Here is a 20,143-nt window from a genome sequence, read left to right as displayed (position 1 = left end):
TTTGAATCAGTATATTAAGGAGACATTCATACATTTCAAGAATTGCTTAAATTCTGATATCCAGATTTAAGCTTGTGAACATATGACTTTAAACATAGAATTAAAGCTATTCATAATTTGCTATTCTACCAACATTAAATTACATTTACTTTGGAGCATAAGTTAAATGGTTTAAAGTAAGCCTGTAACATACCTGCAAAACACCTTCCTAACTCATACATGCAAATTACTTCTCATTACTCTAACCTCTAAGTTACCCTGCTCCAGAAGTGACTACTCTAAGGCTTACTGTGGTCCAAAGAGAAGGAAGAAAAAAAAAAAGTAACCAGGACCAATAGCTAGATATATTAAAAAAAAGATGGCACAGCAGAAGGGAATGCAATCCTACAAGTGCAAGCCCTCAAGAAGCAGCATGTTATGTGATAAACCCCTTCTTTAGAAAGGTATCGTTTCTATCACTGATACCACAGGCTAAATTATATAGCATGCCATCTTCAAGTAACAGTTGAGGCAATAGAATAAATGCAGAGGCATCACAATGAATCCCACTTAATACCACTATACAGACCAACACTTTTCTACAAATTCTTTGTCTGACTGCCAGTTAAATACAATTTTAACTTCATAGCTTAGCAATTAAGGGTCATACACTGAAGCCAATACATATACCTGGCATTTCAGTCTAAGCTATTCCATGTACATAGCTGAAATCAGTTACAAAGTATGGCCTAACAAATGCTAGGGGAAATTTTTTAAAGTAGTTTTTACAAGTATTAAACTTATCTTGCACACTGAAGTCATCATACATACAGGGCAAAGTCAGAGCTTTTATATTTGAGTTTATTCTTCATTTAACTTTTAAAACACTACTATAGTTGAATATTAAAACAAACAATAGCAAGTAGTGAGCGTATTATGATTCTAGTCCTTCACTCAGTCACTACTGCAAATAAAATGCCAGCAGTGAGTGTTATTCACTGGCCCCATTAGGAGGTCTGACACTGAACACCACCCCGAGGATGATGTTCACCATCCCCATGTGCTTCTCCATTTTAATGGCGCCATCTTTCCTGATTTGGATCGAAGTCCACTAGTTCTACCTGGTCCATTTCATCAGTCTCTTCTACTTCCTTCCTCTCAGGTAGGAGTTTTTCCAGCAAAGAGAGTTTATCCGGGGAGAGAAAGCCATTCTCAGGAAAGTTTACCTTAAATTCAATGATTAGGCGACCCTTTTCATTGGTCTATGATAAATTGGCATGCCTTCATTTAGCACACACTTGATATCTCCATGCTTGACAATCTGACCTGGATGAGAAGTGATGACTATGGTTCGGTTGTCAAGAGTAGATATTGGCTTTTGGAAGCCACACAATGCCTCAACCAGCTGTATGTCCAGACACATGAAAATGTCTTCTTGTCGAGTAAAAACAGCATGGTCCTTCTGATCTAAAACGATGATAATATCTCCTGGCTCCAGTCCTGGTTCTTGGTCTCCTTCACCATGGAATGTTATCTTCTGGCCATCTTTCATGCCTTTGTCAATATGAACTTCTAGAATTTTCTTCTCTCCAACTATCTTCCTTCCATTGCAGCTTTTACATCTATCTTTAGGACTGATCCGCTCCCCATGGTCCTGGCACTCTATGCAGACAGACTGAATTTGCTGAACCATTCCAGGTCCTATCTGATGAATTCTTATTTGCATTTCAGTATCTCGGCAATTGGGACAGCACTCTACTGCTCCTTTCTTACCACCTCGGCCTTCACATTTGTCACAAATCACATTCTTTTGCAGAGCTAGTTTTCTTGTTGCACCATTATATAAATCTTCTAAGGTTACTGTGAGTTGATGCACAACATTTTTGGCTCTCCTTTCTCTCTGCATCCTGCCTCCTCCTCCAAAACACATATTGAAGATGTCCATGGGGGAGCCCAAACCGCCACCTGCTCCACCTTCTTTAATTGCCTGCTCTCCTCCTTTGTCATATAATTCCCTTTTCTTTGCATCAGAGAGCACTTCATAAGCTTGAGAAATCTGTTTAAACTTCTTTCCTTCATTTGGATTCTTATCAGGGTGGTACTTCAAGGCCAGTTTCCTGTAAGCCTTTTTCAATTCTTCTTGGGTGGCATTGGGTTTGACCCCCAAAACATCATAATAAGTGGTTTCTTTCACCATTTCCTACAGCCGGTGAGAGGGACGATGCTGGTGTGGGGGAGCGGGAAGGAGCGCGTTGCCGTGCGCAGCTCGGGCAGCCGCCGCTCCTCCGCTTTTTCACCGAGCGTTCTGGAAAGTTCCGCCTGGAGCGCCGCAGCCGTTGTCTTTTGTAGCCGCTATTATTTTAAATTTAAAAATTGACTCTGTAGTCACAGCATCTTTCCATGCAACTCTCTCACTCCATGTTTTTACACTGTCATGCATTTTTAACCACAAAAGTATGCAGTCCCTAAATCCTCTACGTTTTCTCCATGTCACCTCCTATTTTTACTTCCTTCCTATTCATCTTAAGCATCGTGGTGAAATTTCAGTTAGTGTTTTGCAAATCTCCTGGTTCTTTACTGGGTAAAACCCTGACTCTGGATAAATCTAGCTGTGTGCTTCTTCTGCACCCTTATTCAGAGTGCTGAAAGCTGTTATAGAAAATTACAAACTGAAGCTTATATTAAAAGAGTGGTGCCCACCCTCAGTTGGATCCTTAATGCTTCCTCAGTAGTTCAGTGTTCTTTGAGTTCTTCTCTCTTCATTATCTATGGCAGCTATTCCAACCCTCTCTGAATTTCCAGGGCTAGCTAACACATAACACACATTCCCAGCTGGTTCCTCACATAGAAACTAAAAGTAATAAGGATGAAAACCTTTGTGACTTACTGCTATCGATTTCTAGACTGTATCCACACTGCTCTTCCCTCCTCTCCTTCTGTCTACCATCTTATCTAAAGTGAATTCTTCCATCTCTACCCAGGATTCTACTCTTTTCTGCCTGTTCAAGGACACATTTCATAAATTAAACCCCCTCCTTTCCTTTTTCTTTCTTCAAATAAAATGTTTTTCTGTTTCAAACTTTTTTCACTGGATTTTAAAGATGATGTATTCACTTTAATCTTAAAAAGGAAAAGCAGCCATAAACATAAACCATAACCATAAAGAAGCAAACATGAGTCCACAATTTAATCATACTTTCCTGGTCACACACTGACCTATATCTCTCCTCTCCCTTACAATCAAACACCAGGAAGTTGTATGTGTATCTGTTTCTTCAAATCTCAATCATTCCCCAAGCTACTGCTCTCTGCCCTCTTCCCCCACTATTCTACTTAACCTACTATCTACAAGGTAACCAATGACCTCCTTGTTTCTATGTCTAGAGCCACTTTTCCCCCACATCTCACTTGAATTCTCAGCAGTATTTAGCAATATTGATTATTACTTCTTGTAAAACTTTCTTCTTTGGAGTTTCATGTACCAGATGACAGCTTGAGCACCAGAATCTAGCTCACTTATTTCAAAAGCTTTTATAAATCAGTCAGAAATTTCACAAAAACAGAAGTTAAATACAGTTACAATAATAACAAGAAATAATTTATGTCAGTAATGAATCAGAAATTTCATAAAGTTGGGATATAGAAAGAAGATAGCATAAGATAAATGTAGAATATCCTGTAGATATCAGGGATAAGCAAGGACTTCCCAAGGAAGTCCAGAGATGCTCCAGGTTCAGAGTCAACAAATTCAAAGACCACTGGGAATCAACCAGATAATTTATTGTAAACACCTTTAGAATACCTGAGACAGATGACTTTCTTCCCCCTTCCTATTGTAAACTAAGTATCTAACAACTGGTATTTTTAACATAAAGATAAGTACTGGAATTTCTTTCTTAAACACAGAAAGTGATCTACCTGAGCACAGTTACTAGTGTGCATTGAGGATGAGAAAGAAGTATCATGGAGCTTAAGGATACCCTAGACAAGGAGTTGCCAAACTTTTCTTAACAAAAGACTTGATAGTAAGTCAAGTCTTTCAGGCCATATAATCTGTTGCAACTACTCAGTTCTGTCTTGGCCTGAAAGCAACCATAAATAGTACCTAAACCAATGAGCATGGCTGAGTTCCATTAAAATCGTGTTACTTGTGTCAACCTCTGCTCTAGATCCACAAAAGACCAAGGAGAGAAATGAAAAGAAATATAGTTTCATCAAGTAGTAAAACGACTGTCTCCACTGCCAAATTGCTTACTCCTTCCTCTGGCAGTGTAGATGTCTGACGTCCTGTTTCTTATCTGTGCAGCCTATAGGAAGATTACCTGTTCACATGCCCAAATATTTATACTGACAATTGCAGTTGATCTTCCAGTTGAAGAGAGCTATCACCTAGAAGAGACATATATAACTGGTGAGAAAAAGATTTAAGCCACTATACTAGCTAAGATAGTATTTCACTTATACTTATGAATGAACATGTGACATCTGAAAAAAAATTAACATCACCGAAGAGAAGACAAGAACCAAGATAAACTAAAAGAAAAATCAGCTCTGGAGGATTAGAGATAATTCAGAGAATGAAAGAAAACTTAAAGTTAAATGTAATTGTCCTTATTAAGATTTAGGTGTAAATTAAACTATTCGAATGATTATTTATAAATTATAAAAATGACTGTGGAAATAAAAAAAAGACAAAGTCTGAGTGGTAAAAATGAACATAGTTAAGGTGTACTGGTGGAAGAAATTATCTTAAAAAAGAGCAACAAATCATCCAGGAAAAAAAATCAGGAAATGACAGAATTTAGACAAAAAAGAAACAGATGAAAATTATGAGGATAATTAAGAAAAGTAAATCAGAAAAGCCCAGTGCATGTCTAAAAGGAATTTTAGAGGGAGAATAGAGAGACACTGATTTGCCTTAACTGATGTTCTGAATACATGGGTAAAAACAAGTTTTTAATTACTAAGCGGGATGAATGAAAAGAACCAAAAGAGCAAAACTTTAGAATATCAGGGTTAAAAAGAAAATCCTAAACTTATCCAAAAAGAAATGAAACAAAGCAATTATGTTAATATATGTTGATTTCAAAGAATTGGCACTCAGAAAGACATCAGACTTCTCATGAGAAACATCAGAACCTAGAACAATGGCTTTCCAAGTCTGAGGGAAAATGTTGTGAACCTAGAGTTCTGTATCTGAATATATTATTGATCAAATGTGAAGTTAAAATACACACTTTTGCAGGAGTAGAATGACTCAGAAATTTCACTATACATATTTACTTTGTGAAAAACAAAATCACTGGAGGAAGTATTCCGGGAAATAAAAAGAAAAACCTCCACCAAAAATGGGGGCAGGGAGGGCAATATGGAATACAAAAATACTTATAAAGAAGTTGGAAAGGCAGCTACAAACAATAGTTAAAATAACATAATCTTACATCACTATGAGTTCGATCCCACATTTTGAGTCTATGGTATATAAAGTTTACATAATCATATATTAAATTCTGTACAGTGGTTAAACATTTTTAGTATTAAGCTATAGAAATAAAATTACTTTTAGAATTTATATTTACAGAAGAGAATGCAAAAGTTAGGAACCTAAAATAATTTATGCCAAAATTTTTTGAGAAATGGAAGAAAAGCTAAGTAGCTAATTTTCTCTTTTTGTAATTCAAGGGAAAATAAATGATATTAAAAATGATAAGTAACTCAAAAATAGATTACAATCTGTTACATAAATAAATAATAAATGCAAACCCTAGAAGAAATTAAAATTATTAACTAACAAAGATTTAGATGTAGAGGGGAAGAGAAATGAGAGTTTGCAAAAATTTCCTAAATTTTTCATCTTTTATAGGTGAGGAGTAATAGAAATCTAAAGTTGGTGGATTATAAAATACAATTTTAAATGTAATACTTGGCAACAACCTCCAGATAGCCTAAAAAACTAACAGGGGTCAATTCTGTTGTAGAGAAGGAAGATTTTAAGTTTTTAGTTTTATTTTTTATTACTTTTTTCATAGTGTCCTTGAATTATTTCTATTATAAGCATTTAAATATAAAATTTAAATGATTTACTCATGATATATTCATACAATGGAATATGATGTCATTAAAAAGAATAGCATATATCTCTATGAACTGATAGTGAAATATATGCACAATCTAATAAATAAAATAAGTTACAAGATATAGAATACAATCCCTAGTGTATAAATATGGGTATAGGTGTATGTATTTATATATATATATATATATGAATGTCTGGTGAATGTCTGGTGTAATGAACGTCTGGTGTAATGCACACCAAAGGCTTCTGAGGATTGAGATTGCATTGGTGAAGGAAATGGGACTTACTTCTTACTTAATGCACACTTCACTGCTTGGATCAGATTATAAGGAACATATAACTTACGTAATTAAGAAAATAAAGGCTATTACTTGACTTCCACGACATGGCATTTTTTCTTACTACTTTTCTGTCCATTCTTTCTCAGACTGCTTCATATTTCAGCTATATTCTGCTGGTTACAAATCTGAATTAACAACCCAGATATCTTCTGGAACTTCAGCCTAATATATCTTAACTACCACCAGCTGCATCTACTTGTATGTCTCACATCATCTGAGACACACATTTCCAAAATAGAATGTACAATCTCTGTGCTTTACCTCACCAACCCAAAGCAACTGGTACTGTTGTCTAGTTTGCCTTTCTTTATTATGAATGAGAACTCCATCCCACCGGGTGCCCAAGCTAGACCTTGGGATGACATCACTAATTCTCCATCTTCACGACTGACTATATCCAATCAAACACTAGATCCTATCCATTTAATCTTCTGCTCTCTTGAATTTATAAATTTTTCTTTCTTCTACAACCCAGTTTGATTTAGGCCAAAATGCTTACCATATTTTACATGACCATTTTTATCTTGCCATTGGTTTATTTCATCAGCCCTATCTATCTATCATGACTCCTTCCTTGTTCGTTCTGTTTCGTGAAGGAGAAGCTACCTTTATTTCCCTAACTTTGGCAGGTTTCCTTGCAGGCTTTTGCAGGTGGTATTTTTGTATTGGAATTTCTTTCCTCACATCTCTGCCAGGCAAACAACTGATATACTTTTCAGGTCAGAAATTAGATATCTGTTCCAAAGGATCCTGTGTCTATCCCGCTTTGTCTCATAGGTATTTATTTATCTACATCTCCTAGCATATCTTCATTACCTAAACCAGTGCCTGGTAAACTATAAACAATAACAATTTTGTATTAAATGGATTAATCAATGATATATGTCATTCTTCTAGACAGAATCTGACTTACAGATGGAACAAATAAATGACAAACCAACTCATTGCTAAGGATTAACAAGGAGGAGAAAATTTTCATTGAGGAGTTTATTGTGAGCTAGGAAATACTGTTGCTTCAAATTAAACAAAGTACCAAATTAGAGACCAATTTCATTTAAGATTATAGGTACCCTACCAAGACCAAATGACTGACCTGCTTCAGGATATTTGTAGCCCAGGGGCCACATGACCACATGGCCATCATGTTTATTATGACCTGCTGTAACTCTAGATATATATCACTGTCTGTTGGTGTGCTCACTTAAATGCTTTTTAACTCACATGCACCAAATGGTGCTCACCCCACATTTGATGCCACTGATGCACAGAGATTGGGGGAGCACACACTAAGAAGGTGTTACCATTCACTGATTGGAGCTCATGGGCAGGTCACAGATACGTATGTCTCCAGTTTTCTTAGAATTCTGCAGAAAGTATACTTGGGCTAGGCATAGCTGTGCACACCACAGCACTGTGTTACAAGAAAGTGACCCACCATCCTGCTGCTCTCATTTTATGTGAGATGAGTCTGAAAGTGACCTCAAAACTGGGAGAAAACAGTCTGAGTTTGGATATATAGTCTGAAACAGAATATCAGGGAGTGAGAATGCCAGCTGCCTGCCAAGTGGAGGCATTGGATAAAATGAAGATTTTGCACAGCACCCCTTGTTGGGAGAGGAGGAAAACCCTGGTCCCAGCTGGCTCATTACCAGGCAAATTCAGGAGAGTATCTGGATTATTCATTGAACAAACCTGTTTGTCTTCCCACAAACATTATTGCATATACAGAATAGCAACAATAAGCAAAAGAATCAAATAATGAGTTCTATGCTGTGTGTGTATAGAAACACATATTTATGCATAAAGAAAGTTGTGAAGGAATGCATAGCAAACTTCAATCTTAAAGGTGGCAGAGGATAGGGTATAAGAATGCTTTCTTCATGCATCTACGTAAATTTTTTTCTTTTATTTTTTTATTGGAGTATAATTGTTTTACAGTGTTCTGTTAGTTTCTGCTGCACAACAAAGTGAATCAGCTATATGTATACCTGTATCCCCTTCCTCATGGACTTCCTTCCCACCCCCCAATACATCCCACCCATCTAGGTCATCACAGAGCACTGAGTTGTACTCCCTGTGCTATACAGCAGGTTCCCACTAGCTATCAGTTTTACACATAGTAGTGTATATATGTCAATCCTAATCTCCCAATTCATCCCACCCTCCCATTCCCCCTCTGTGTCCACATGTCCATTCTCTATGTTTGCGTCTCTATTCCTGCCCTGCAAATAGCTTTATCTGTACCATTTTTCTAGATTCCACATAAATGTGTTAATATATGATATTTGTTTTTCTCTTTCTGACTTCACTCTGTATGACAGACTCTAGGTCCATCCACATCTACAAATGTCCCAATTTCGTTCCTTTTTAAGGCTGAGTAATATGCCATTGTATATATATACCACATTTTCTTTATCCATTCCTCTGTCGATGGACATTTAGGTTGCTTCCATGTCCTGGCTACTGTAAATAGTGCTGCGATGAACATTGGGTACATGTATCTTTTTGAATTATGGTTTTCTCAGGATATATGCCCAGTAGTGGGATTGCTGGGTCATATGGTAGTTCTATTTTTAGTTTTTTTAGGGAACCGCCATACTGGCTGTGTTGATTTACATTCCCACCAGTAGTGCAAGAGGGTTCCCTTTTCTCCACACCCTCTCCATCGTTTATTGTTTGTAGATATTTTGATGATGGCCATTCTGACTGGTGTGAGGTGATACCTCATTGTAGTTTCGATTTGCATTTCTCTAGTAATTAGTGATATTGAGCATCTTTTCATGTGCCTCTTGGCCATCTGTCTTCTTTGGAGAAATGTCTATTTATGCCTTCTGCCCATTTTTTGATTGGGTTGTTTGTTTTTTTATATTCAGCTGCATGAGCTGTTTGCATATTTTGGAGATTAATCCTTCATCAGTTGCTTCATTTGCAAATATTTTCTCCCATTCTGAGGGTTGTCTTTTCATCTTGTTTATGCTTTCCTTTGCTGTGCAAAAGGTTTTAAGTTTAACTTCACTTCCTAGGTGCATCAAAATGCACTTAGGAGTTAGTTCTGTAGTCATATGTAGTTGTGTCTTCTCTATTGCTATTTTTTTTTAGATTTTATACCTTAGATAATTTTCATTTACTATTACATTAAAAAATGAGTGAACCATTAAAAGGAGAAAAAGACATAATCAATATTAACCATATGGATTTAATGTGCTCTAAAAAAATAACCAATCATTGATCTCCAGTGATTCAAGTCCTGACTTGAATGGCCTTTCTGTTTGCAAATGCAATTAGAAAGTCTAGTGAGTTATCTGGCTTAGAACACCCCCGCCACTTGTTGAGAACCTAAATGTATATTGAAAAACAAAGATAAATAAAATACCCCCTCCACTCTCAAAGAGCTCCCAAAGAGCAAAATATGTCATTTGAAAAATCTCTAGAGAACATTTTCCAACATTTAACTACTTCAAAATCTGAAAATATACCTCTCCCCACAGTCACATTTTATCAAACTTTAAAAATTACAAATCAAGACACCTGAAATTCAAAAGAGAAGTGGATTTTGGAACTGAGAGGGGAAAGTGATAAGAGAATAATTATGACCCTTTATCTCTGATAGGATCCCTGTGGGCACTCTGGTTATAACCACAGGTCTCCTTCAGTTTCTTCACTTAGATCAGCCCAGTTAAGTATCCTTTGCGATGATGACGTGAGATTACATAATGACAATGAGGAAACCGAGAAGAATAAAAATATAGTATTCAGCTTTTAAAATTCAAGTTAGAGGTTTAGAGATGCAAATAAATTATTTTGGTCTTTTGTTTTGCAGATTCTGAATTACTTGCATTTCAGTTTCATACCATAAAGCGCATTCGTTTTTTTTATCCCCTCCCTTTGGATTTGCTTGGTAATGCCATGGTTTGTTGAATGTTAAATACTGTATGTTTTCTCCTGGGTCCCAGCATTGTAATGACGGGCTTTCCATCTGACTGGCAAAGGGGATGGTGTTCCTAGTGTCCATTGCGATGGACATACTATGGTATTTGTTGGTGACTCTTGGATTTCAAAATCTAACTGCTTTAAAATAAAACCAAAGTGGGTAGCTTTATTTGCTATATGTAAATATGGTTTGAGGTTGAATGAGCAATTTTCATTTTCATTTGACTGATTTGGATGCAATGTATAGACAGGAAGATTATCTATCTTTGTGGTGAAAGAAGTTCCTCCTATTAACATGGAAAATTATTTGGAGATTGCTGGTAACACTATGAAGATAGGAAAGTAACGGAGAGAAAGGGAATTTATTGTAGATATTGTCTTTGTTGTCATTTAAGATGTGAATATAAAATACTTTTGAAAATTTTGGAGGAGGAAAATGATGGAGAAAGGATATTCGAACTAAAGGCTATTCATGTCTGTAATTTAAAAGATTGGTTGGAACATTATTTATGGAAGAATTTGAAGCCCTAACTGGATCTTAGAAAATTATTTACCTAAGAGAAATCTCCAAGCCTGAAATTCAGACCTATATGAAAATAATATAAAGGATTCAACATTTATCTCTTCATATTTTATTTAAGAAAACTTTGTGTTGTAATGAATGTTATTTGATAGTCTGCATTTTTTTATTGATTAGTATATTACTTTACGTTTAAATTGCAATCCAAGTTTCATTATTTTTATCTTTCACTTTGTAAGGAAGAGGCCCTAAGCATTACACACGATATGGGCATAAATGTAAGCATATTTACTTCCCTTTAATAGTATATTTAATCCTTGTAAATATCACAACCTTCTCAAAACATGCATCCATAATTTCAAACTAAACTACATACATAATGAAATATTGTAATATCAAATCATATGTATATTAAACAAAGAATGGATCAAATTCCATATTGTTTTTCCTACTTCTTTTCAATTTACGTATTACTCTTTCTGCTGGGTTATGATTAGTATACAATCTATTAAACCAGAAAAATGAGATTTACGTAATTTTCTTAATGAACTGTCTGAATTTGGAACATGTTTTACTTTTTTAGAGGAAAAGAAGAAGTTTTGTTGTAATTTGATCTCTACCATGGGCATAGATTAAGCGCTTAACTAGCACTTGTCGATTGATTAAATGATTGACTGATTGATTGATTAAATGATTGTACTACACTAATATCAGTTTGAAAACTTTGTTGCCATATCCAGACATGAGACATCACATACACTTAAATGTTCTCTTTTTCATCTTGACCTGTAGAAGGTTTTATTTAATTTATAAATGTAGATCACTGAATTATATATAAAGGAGCACCTGCATATAATGGGACAATTTTGTATCTACATATAATAGCAATTAAATATGAAAAACATACAAGGGATGTATTTCAGTATACAGAAATAAGCAATAGTGACTATAACAGTTGGCTGTATTCGCATATTTGTAAGTTGCTTAAGGAAGTGATATTAACCTTTTTGTAATTAATAAATCCGTCTTCTGTCTGGGTCTCTTTAAACTATTATACACTGCACTTCTACACTATTTGAATATTATGATTTTTGACTAAAGATTTTTATTTAGGTATATAGATTTATGAGTGATAAGACTGCATTGTGAAAAAATTTATGTACACTCTGTGGCCTATTTAATAATAATTTCTACTTTGCTCGTCATGTCAGTTGATATAATGAAAAGCAGCTTGAATCAGAATGTTTTCTCTTAGGGTTAGAAATTAATTATGCAATTAATTGGAAAATAAGTTACAGTGGAAATAATCTGTGTTATACCCAGTGTTCTATTATTTTTTTATATAAAGGTTCACATTGTGTTTGTAATCTGACATCACAATGATGGTATATTGACCTTCAATAAATATGTGTCATTAGACAGAACATTGAAAATATATACATCTAGTATTGCACTATTTTCTAAAAATGATATTCCTCTTGACAATAATAATGCATAAACAAATATAGGATGACTTCACAATGTGAAAGTGTTTGGGCATTTCCCATAATATAACAGATCAGTTTTAAACAACAGATACAGATGAGCTGGCTTAATTCTAACTGTAAGTTTGATTAATTCTGGGCACTATTGCAAAGAAAGTATGTGATCATCATTACTAGAACCTGAACATGGGCTTGGAAGGCCTCTTGAGTTTCTCCTAATCTGATCTTCCACTTAGACTAATAGCCCTCTACAATATCCCTAACAAACATTCACCGGATTGTGGTGAAATTCTTTAGGGATGAGGAACTTCTCCACTAGCTTTGATTGGATAACTCTTAATAAAAATATCATTTCTTATATTGAGCCCAATTTTGTTCCTTTATAGCTTTTTATTACTGTTCTTGTTTGTGGCTGTTTTGGTTAAATAATTCATTATATATTTGAAGACAGCTGTCAAGCCACTCTCTCCAGTTGAAATGTCTCTGATATCTTTAACCATTCTTTATATCTTTTGGTTTTTCAGACACCCTAGGCATTCTGGTGCTTGCCTTCTACTGAAGATAATCCAATTTGTTAATTAGAGGCTTGTCTTTTTCCTTTTCTTTCTTTTCTTCCTTTTTTAATGATCTGTGGCAGAGAGTGCTAGTTACCTATTAAAATACATTTTTTCTTCTTTACTAACAGAACACCAGTTTTATTGGAGACACATTCAATAAAAATTCATAATTTCTTAGCTCCCCAAGGTGGCCATTCACATATTTTCTGACCAATCATATTTAAGTACAAAATGTTGGCTATATTCTCCCTAAAAATGCCTTTACAGGGGTATTGACTCACATTGATGGACCTTTTATTTTACCTTTCTTCTTTCTGACTGTAATTCAGTAAAAAAGAGGTGGATCCATCATCTTGTGCTAATGAGGCAATAAGCACTCGCTAAGAGTGGCTGAACAGGAATATTGAAGGTCAGTAGATCTCAGATTGAAATGGAGCAGGGCCCTGTGGTCCTTCCCCGCCATGTCCTCCACCTGCCTTTTGTCTGTGGAGAAACTTTAGCCAAAGAATAAGTTTAATCAGAGCAGTGAGAAAATATAGAAGCAAAGGATAACAGTCCAACAAGACTAAATAATAATAGTTTAGTCATTAAGCAAAGTCAAGGACCTTTAGTTCTCAAGGGCTATAGATAATATTCTGAGCCATATCCTTTGAGCTGTCCTGTAGATACTGAAACACCCACCAGGTGGAAGAAGTTACGTACACGATGACCAAACTGTAGCCATGACATAAGCTGCCGCAATTCCGAGAATTGGCCTCAAAGATATGGGAACAAACCGACCCTGGAACTGAAGATTAATTGTACTTAAAACAATCAAGAAGATGCTGATCAGACCACTGCATGACCAATTTCAAGATGACTGTCAGAGCTGAGTGTGCTGTTTCTGCATGTAGCCCCCCTCCCTCTGCCTATAAAAGCTCTTGCCCACGGGTTGGGGGGGTGTCGGCCTTTGGGCAGGAGTCTGCCCTCCCATCCACCCCCACCCCCCATTGCTGGCATCCAAGATAAGCAAACTTTCCTTTCCACCAACCTTGCCTCTTTATTGGCCCTTGAGCAGCGAGCAGCCAAACCCCATGTTGCATCATTTACAAGATGACATTGTAGAACTGGCATACCACCTTTGAATTGCCTATCTCTAAATTGCTCTTGTGAGAGAAAAAGAATTCACTAACTTGTTTAAGCTACTGTTAGGGTTTTTGTTACATATAGCCAAACTCAATGTCTAATACATTTTTAAAAAATATAGCTCTGGAACTAAGGTAATGCTGAAGACATAGCCTAATTTGGTGAGCATGCCAAAATGGGGGCATGGTACTTCTAAGGGTGCATATATAATTTTAAGTGATACAGTACACTATGTGCTTAGGTTACATTTATTGTCCCTTACAATTCGCAGGTACTTTTTTTTTTTTTACATGAACCACGATTCAGCTTTGTCTTCTACTATACAGATATGATTTTTAAAATTTAAAATACAAGATGTACCACAGAGGGAAAACACAGAGCTCTTGGAGTCAAACAGAACTAAATTTTGGGCCTATTTTTCTTAAATTCTTTGCCTCTCATTTCATTTTTTTTTTAAATTGAAGTATAGATGATTTACAATATTGGGTTAGATGCCCCTCATTTTTTTGTCATCTATAAAATAGGGTTGTAACCATCACTTCATTAGCTTTTTGTGAGATTAAAAAACACAACAACAACAAAAAAACCCATAGTACTGTGAACAGCACATAGTAGGCCATTTCATAGAAAACATGCATTTATTGTTCTTGAGTCAGGTCTTGAGTCAGCCTACCCAGACCTTTGGCAATCTTAATTCCATTCTCTATTATGTTAATTTCTCCCAACAGTGTATGTCCTGATCATTTGATGTGAATATTACACATGATTCTTCATGTAGATATGATAGTAGGTGAATAATGAATTATACATAGCAATGTTCGTAAAATTTAATGTGCCTATGAATTACCTGGTCATCTTGTTAAAGTGCAGTTTCTGATGCATAGGTTTAGGGTGGACCTGAGATTCTGCATTTTTAACAAGCTTCCAGGTAAGAGTGGTCCATGGATTACACTTTGAATAATAGGAATATGGATAACTTTATGATTTGGGCCTCCATATTACAATTTGTGAAGACACAAAAACTGATTTTTTAAAATTTTTTATATTGACATATGATCTGTGCAGCTGGCAAAGCATGAACTAACATGAAGATGTTTAAAGTATATTAGATTCTTAAGGAACCTACATACTGTTCTCCATAGTGTCTGTATCAATTTACATTCCCACCAACAATGTAGGAGGGTTCACTTTTCTCCACACCCTCTCCAGCATTTATTGTTAGTAGACTTTTTGATGATGGTCATTCTGACTGGTGTGAGGTGATATCTCACTGTAATTTTGATTTGCATTTCTCTAATAATTAGTGATGTTGAACACCTTTCCATGTACCTGTTGGCCATCTGTATGTCTTCTTTGGAGAAATGTATATTTAGGTCTTTTGCCCATTTTTTGATTGGGTTGTTTGTTTTTCTGATATTGAGCTGCGTGAGCTGTTTGTAAATTTTGGAGATTAATCCCTTGTTGGTCACATCATTTGCAAATATTTTCTCCCATTCTGTGGGCTGTCTTTTTGTTTTGCTTATGTTTTCCTTTGCTGTGCAAAAGCTTTTGAGTTTAATAGGTCCCATTTGTTTATTTTCATTTTTATTTGCATTACTCTGGGAGATAGATAGAAAAAGATATTGTCGTGATTTATGTCAAAGAGTATTCTGCCTATGTTTTCCTCTAAGAGATTTATAATATCCGATTTTACATTTAGGTCTTTAATCCATTTTGAGTTTATTTTTGTGTATGGTGTTAAAGAATGTTCTAGTTTCACTTTTTTACATGTGGCTGTCCAGTTTTCCCAGCACCATTTATTGAGGAGACTGTGTTTTCTCCATCATATAGTCTTGCCTCCTTTGTCATAGATTAATTGACCATAGGTAGGTGGATTTATTTCTGGGCTTTCTATCTTGTTCCATTGATCTATATTTCTGTTTTTGTGCCCGTATGATACTGTTTTGATGACTGTAGCTTTGTAGTACAGTCTGAAGTCAGGGAGCCTGATTCCTCCAGTTCCATTTTTCTTTCTCAAGAGTGCTTTGGCTATTTGTGGTCTTTTGTGTCTCCTTACAAATTTTAAGATTTTTTTTGTTCTATTTCTGTGAAAAACACTGTTGGTGATTTGATAGGGATTGCATTGAATCTATAGATTGCCTTGCTTAGTATAGTCATTTTGACAGTATTGATTCTTCCAGTCCAAGAACATGTTATATCTCTCCATCTGTTTGTGTCATTTTTGTATTCTCTCATCAGCATCTTACAGTTTTCGGAGTACAGGTCTTTTGCCTCCTTGCGTTAGTTTATTCCTAGGTATTTTACTCTTTTTGATGCGATGGTAAATGGGGTTATTTCTTTAATCTCTCTTTCTGTTATCTTGTTGTTAGTGTATAGAAATGCAACAGATTTCTGTGTACTAATTTTGTATCCTGTAACTTTACCAAATTCACTGATGAGCTCTAGTAGTTTTCTGTTGCATCTTTAGGATTTTCCTGATATAGTATCATGTCATCTGCAAGCAGTAACAGTTTTACTTCTTTTCCAATTTAGATTCTCTTTATTTCTTTTTCTTCTCTGATTGCCATGGCTAGGATTTCCAAAACTATGTTGAATAAAAGTGGTGAGAGTGGACATCCTGTCTTGTTCCTGATCTTAGAGGAAATGCTTTCAGCTTTTCACCATTGAGTATGATGTTAGCTGTAGGTTTGTCATGTATGACCTTTACTATGTTGAGGTATGTTCCCTCTATGCCCACTTTCTGGAGAGTTTTTATCATAAATCGGTGTTGAATTTTGTCAAAAGCTTTTTCTGCATCTGTTGAGATGATCATATGGTTTTTATTCTTCAATTTGTTGATGTGGTGTATCACACTGATTGATTTGTGGATATTGAAAAATCCTTGCCTCCCTGGAATAAATCCCACTTGGTCATGGTGTATGATCCATTTAATGCACTGTTGGATTTGGTTTGCTAGTATTTTATTGAGGGGTTCTGCATCTATGTTCATCAATGATATTGGCCTGTAATTTTCTCTTTTTTGTGGTATTTTTTCTGGTTTTGGTATCAGGGTGATGGTGGCCTCATAGAATGAGTTCAGGGGTTTTTCTTCTGCAATTTTTTTGAAATAGTTTCAGAAGGATAGGTATTAACTCTTAAATGAATAGATACATGTATGTATATATAACTGAATCACTTTGCTGTACACCTGAAATTAACACAACATTGTTCATCAATTATACCCCTATTTATATATAAAAGTATATTGAAAAAGCCAAAGACTTTGGATCTGGGGAAACATGTATTTTAATACCTAACTTATTATTCATGTAATCTTTGGCAAGTTATTTAACAGGAAAATGAAGATATAATATTTGGCTTATCTTAATATTAAATAATAGTATCATACTAAGAAGCAGATAGCATGATACCTATTGCATATTAGAGACTTAACAACTATTATTTCCTCTCCTTCTTTTAAACTAACATTTTATCTATTATATCTTCATTTTCTACTTACAATTTTTTGGTTTTATATTTATTATTTCATTCCTTTCACTTTCTTTTAGTTTATTCTTATATTCTTTACTACTTAAGTTGAATACCTAGTGTATTAATTTTTAACCTTTTACCTTTTCTAATATAAACATTTTATTTTAGAATTTCCCTCTAAATGATTTTGATATGCAACATTTTTATTCAACTTTAAGTATTTTCTAATTTCTATCCTTAGATATTTGACAAATGATTTAATTAAAAACGTTTTTATTGGTTTTAATTTCTAAACATTAAAATTTTTTTGTTATTAATTACTAATTTCACTGCTTCAGGGTCAGAAAATGTGGTAGGATTTTTTTTGATAGTAAATATTTGAAAGTTTTTGATATAATAAATAAAAGGTCAGTTTTTATACATGTCTAATATATACTTGAAAACATTCTTTTTTTTTTTTTTTTTTTGCGGTATATGGGCCTCTCACTGTTGTGGCCTCTCCCGTTGCGGAGTACAGGCTCCAGACGTGCAGGCTCAGCGGCCATGGCTCACGGGCCCAGCCGCTCTGCGGCATGTGGGATCTTCCCGGACCAGGGCATGAACCCGTGCCCCTGCATCAGCAGGCAGACTCTCAACCACTGCACCACCAGGGAAGCCCGTAAACATTCATATTTTTCATTTTGCGGTAAAGAGCTATAAACATGCATGAATATATTCAATTAGTCATATTAATTGTATTATTCAAATCTATAGCCTTGCTGATTCACTGAATTGTTCTCATCTGCTTGATGTCTTCTTAGCTTAGGGAAATATAAAATTACCCAGTGTGATAATTGGTTTGTAACTCTCATTTTTTTGTTTATATATTTTGATATTATGTTATTAAATGTGTATGAGTTTAGATTACCCTACTGAATTTAATTGTTTCATTATCATGAAGTGATTCTATTCAATATTTATCTTTGATAATGCCTTTTATTTTTTAAAAAATTTAATATGAATTTGGCTGCACCCTCTTGGTTTCACATATCTGGTGCACTTCTTCAAATATTCCTTTTCTGTGTTTATGTGTCATTAAATTTAGGAATTTTTTGTGGTTAGTAATTCACCAGATTTTACTACTCAGAATTATAATTTTTTTCTTTTAACTTGAGAATTTATTCCATTTATAATTAATTTGATATTTTATATACTTTGATTATTTTATATCACATATTTTATTAATTTTATCCATGCCATATAGTTTCTTTCTACTCCTTCCTTTGTAGTAAGTAAGCATTAATTTTTATGAATTCAGTTTTTTTTCTTCTAGACTGTAATATACATACTTTATTCTCTTCTTTTAGGGTACATTCTAGTTATTTTAATATGATATTTATGTACTTGAATAAAGCATGTGATCTATCAATTTCTTTATTCTATTCTCAAACAATAAAATAATCTTACAACATTTTAGCTTAAAACATTTCCCACCAGGTGTATTTGCTATTGATTCCAGAATTTTTTTAGAATTTTTTTTAGTGTTCATTATACTCTACAATTAACATATTGTTAATATTGTTTTACATAGTCAATGTTTGTTTAGATGAAACATGTTTAGCAGTGTCTTTTGTTAAGATTCAGTGTGACTTCATACATGTTACATTATTGATTTGTAACCTGAATTTGTGTTTGTCTTGCAGCCAAGATTTTGGAGCACTATACTCTTTCTACTAATAATTTGCTAATTTAAAGAACTTTGCATTCTTTTGGCCTATTTAAGAAAATTTTAAAAACATTTAGGAGTTGTTGATAATCTTAGTAGTGTAGAATTAGTTTGAACTGAGCATTTAAAAAACATACCATAAAAGTGTATAGTTTTTTCCCCAGTTATCACATATGATAGTATTTTCCCTTGTTGCAATCAGATTGTAAAACTGATTACTCTTCTGCAATCCTTTAGTAGACTCTTTCAAAGTTTTCATTTAAAAAGAGATGGTAGGGCTTTCCTGGTGGTGCAGTGGTTGAGAGTCCGCCTGCCGAGGCAGGGGACACTGGTTCGTGCCCCGGTCCGGGAAGATCCCACGTGCCGCGGAGCGGCTGGGCCCGTGAGCCATGGCCGCTGAGCCTGCGTGTCCGGAGCCTGTGCTCCGCAACGGGAGAGGCCACAACAGTGAGAGGCCCGTGTATGGCAAAAAAAAAAGAGATGGTAATATAGAAAATAATTTTCTCATAAAATATGTGAATATAATTTTTTTCTGATAGCATGATTGGAATTAGATCCAATTTGGAAGGTTCTTTACATTTATTATTATCTTATATTACTAGCAATAAAAATCATGAATAGGAAACTGAAACAGAAACTATGTCTCTAATAAATACCAGACCTTCAGAGTACTATAATCTTTTCTAATTTATGCATAGTGGGAAGACCTAATAATGTAAAACAATGTTACTCTACACCTCTATAGGTCATTTTAGAAAATTTGGAATTTCTGTTACATATTAAAAATAGATGAGTCAGTTGTTTTAAAAAAAAATACCCACTACATTTTTGTGCGAGAAGAAAGGAACACACTCCAGTTTGCTGTCTCACTTTAAACTTTTAGAGGAAATAATCACATCATCATGTGAGAATGTTGCTACATGAAAGACCTGATGGGCAGCAAAGCATGATGACA

General features: G+C 34.8%; 1 protein-coding gene and 1 pseudogene across 2 annotated transcripts in view; one reads left to right on the top strand and one right to left on the bottom strand.

Annotated features, from left to right (window-relative positions):
• The window catches only part of KCTD8 (potassium channel tetramerization domain containing 8), a 257,513-nt gene that overhangs the window by 139,729 nt on the left and 97,641 nt on the right, over positions 1 to 20,143 (top strand). The window lies entirely within an intron of this gene.
• On the bottom strand, positions 21 to 2,325 carry LOC137223671 (dnaJ homolog subfamily A member 1 pseudogene; annotated as a pseudogene).

This window comes from Pseudorca crassidens, chromosome 4, assembly GCF_039906515.1.
Source record: "Pseudorca crassidens isolate mPseCra1 chromosome 4, mPseCra1.hap1, whole genome shotgun sequence".
NCBI classification, from domain to species: domain Eukaryota; kingdom Metazoa; phylum Chordata; class Mammalia; order Artiodactyla; family Delphinidae; genus Pseudorca; species Pseudorca crassidens.
Note: the sequence above shows the minus strand (reverse complement) of the source record. Positions and strands in the feature narration are given on the sequence as shown.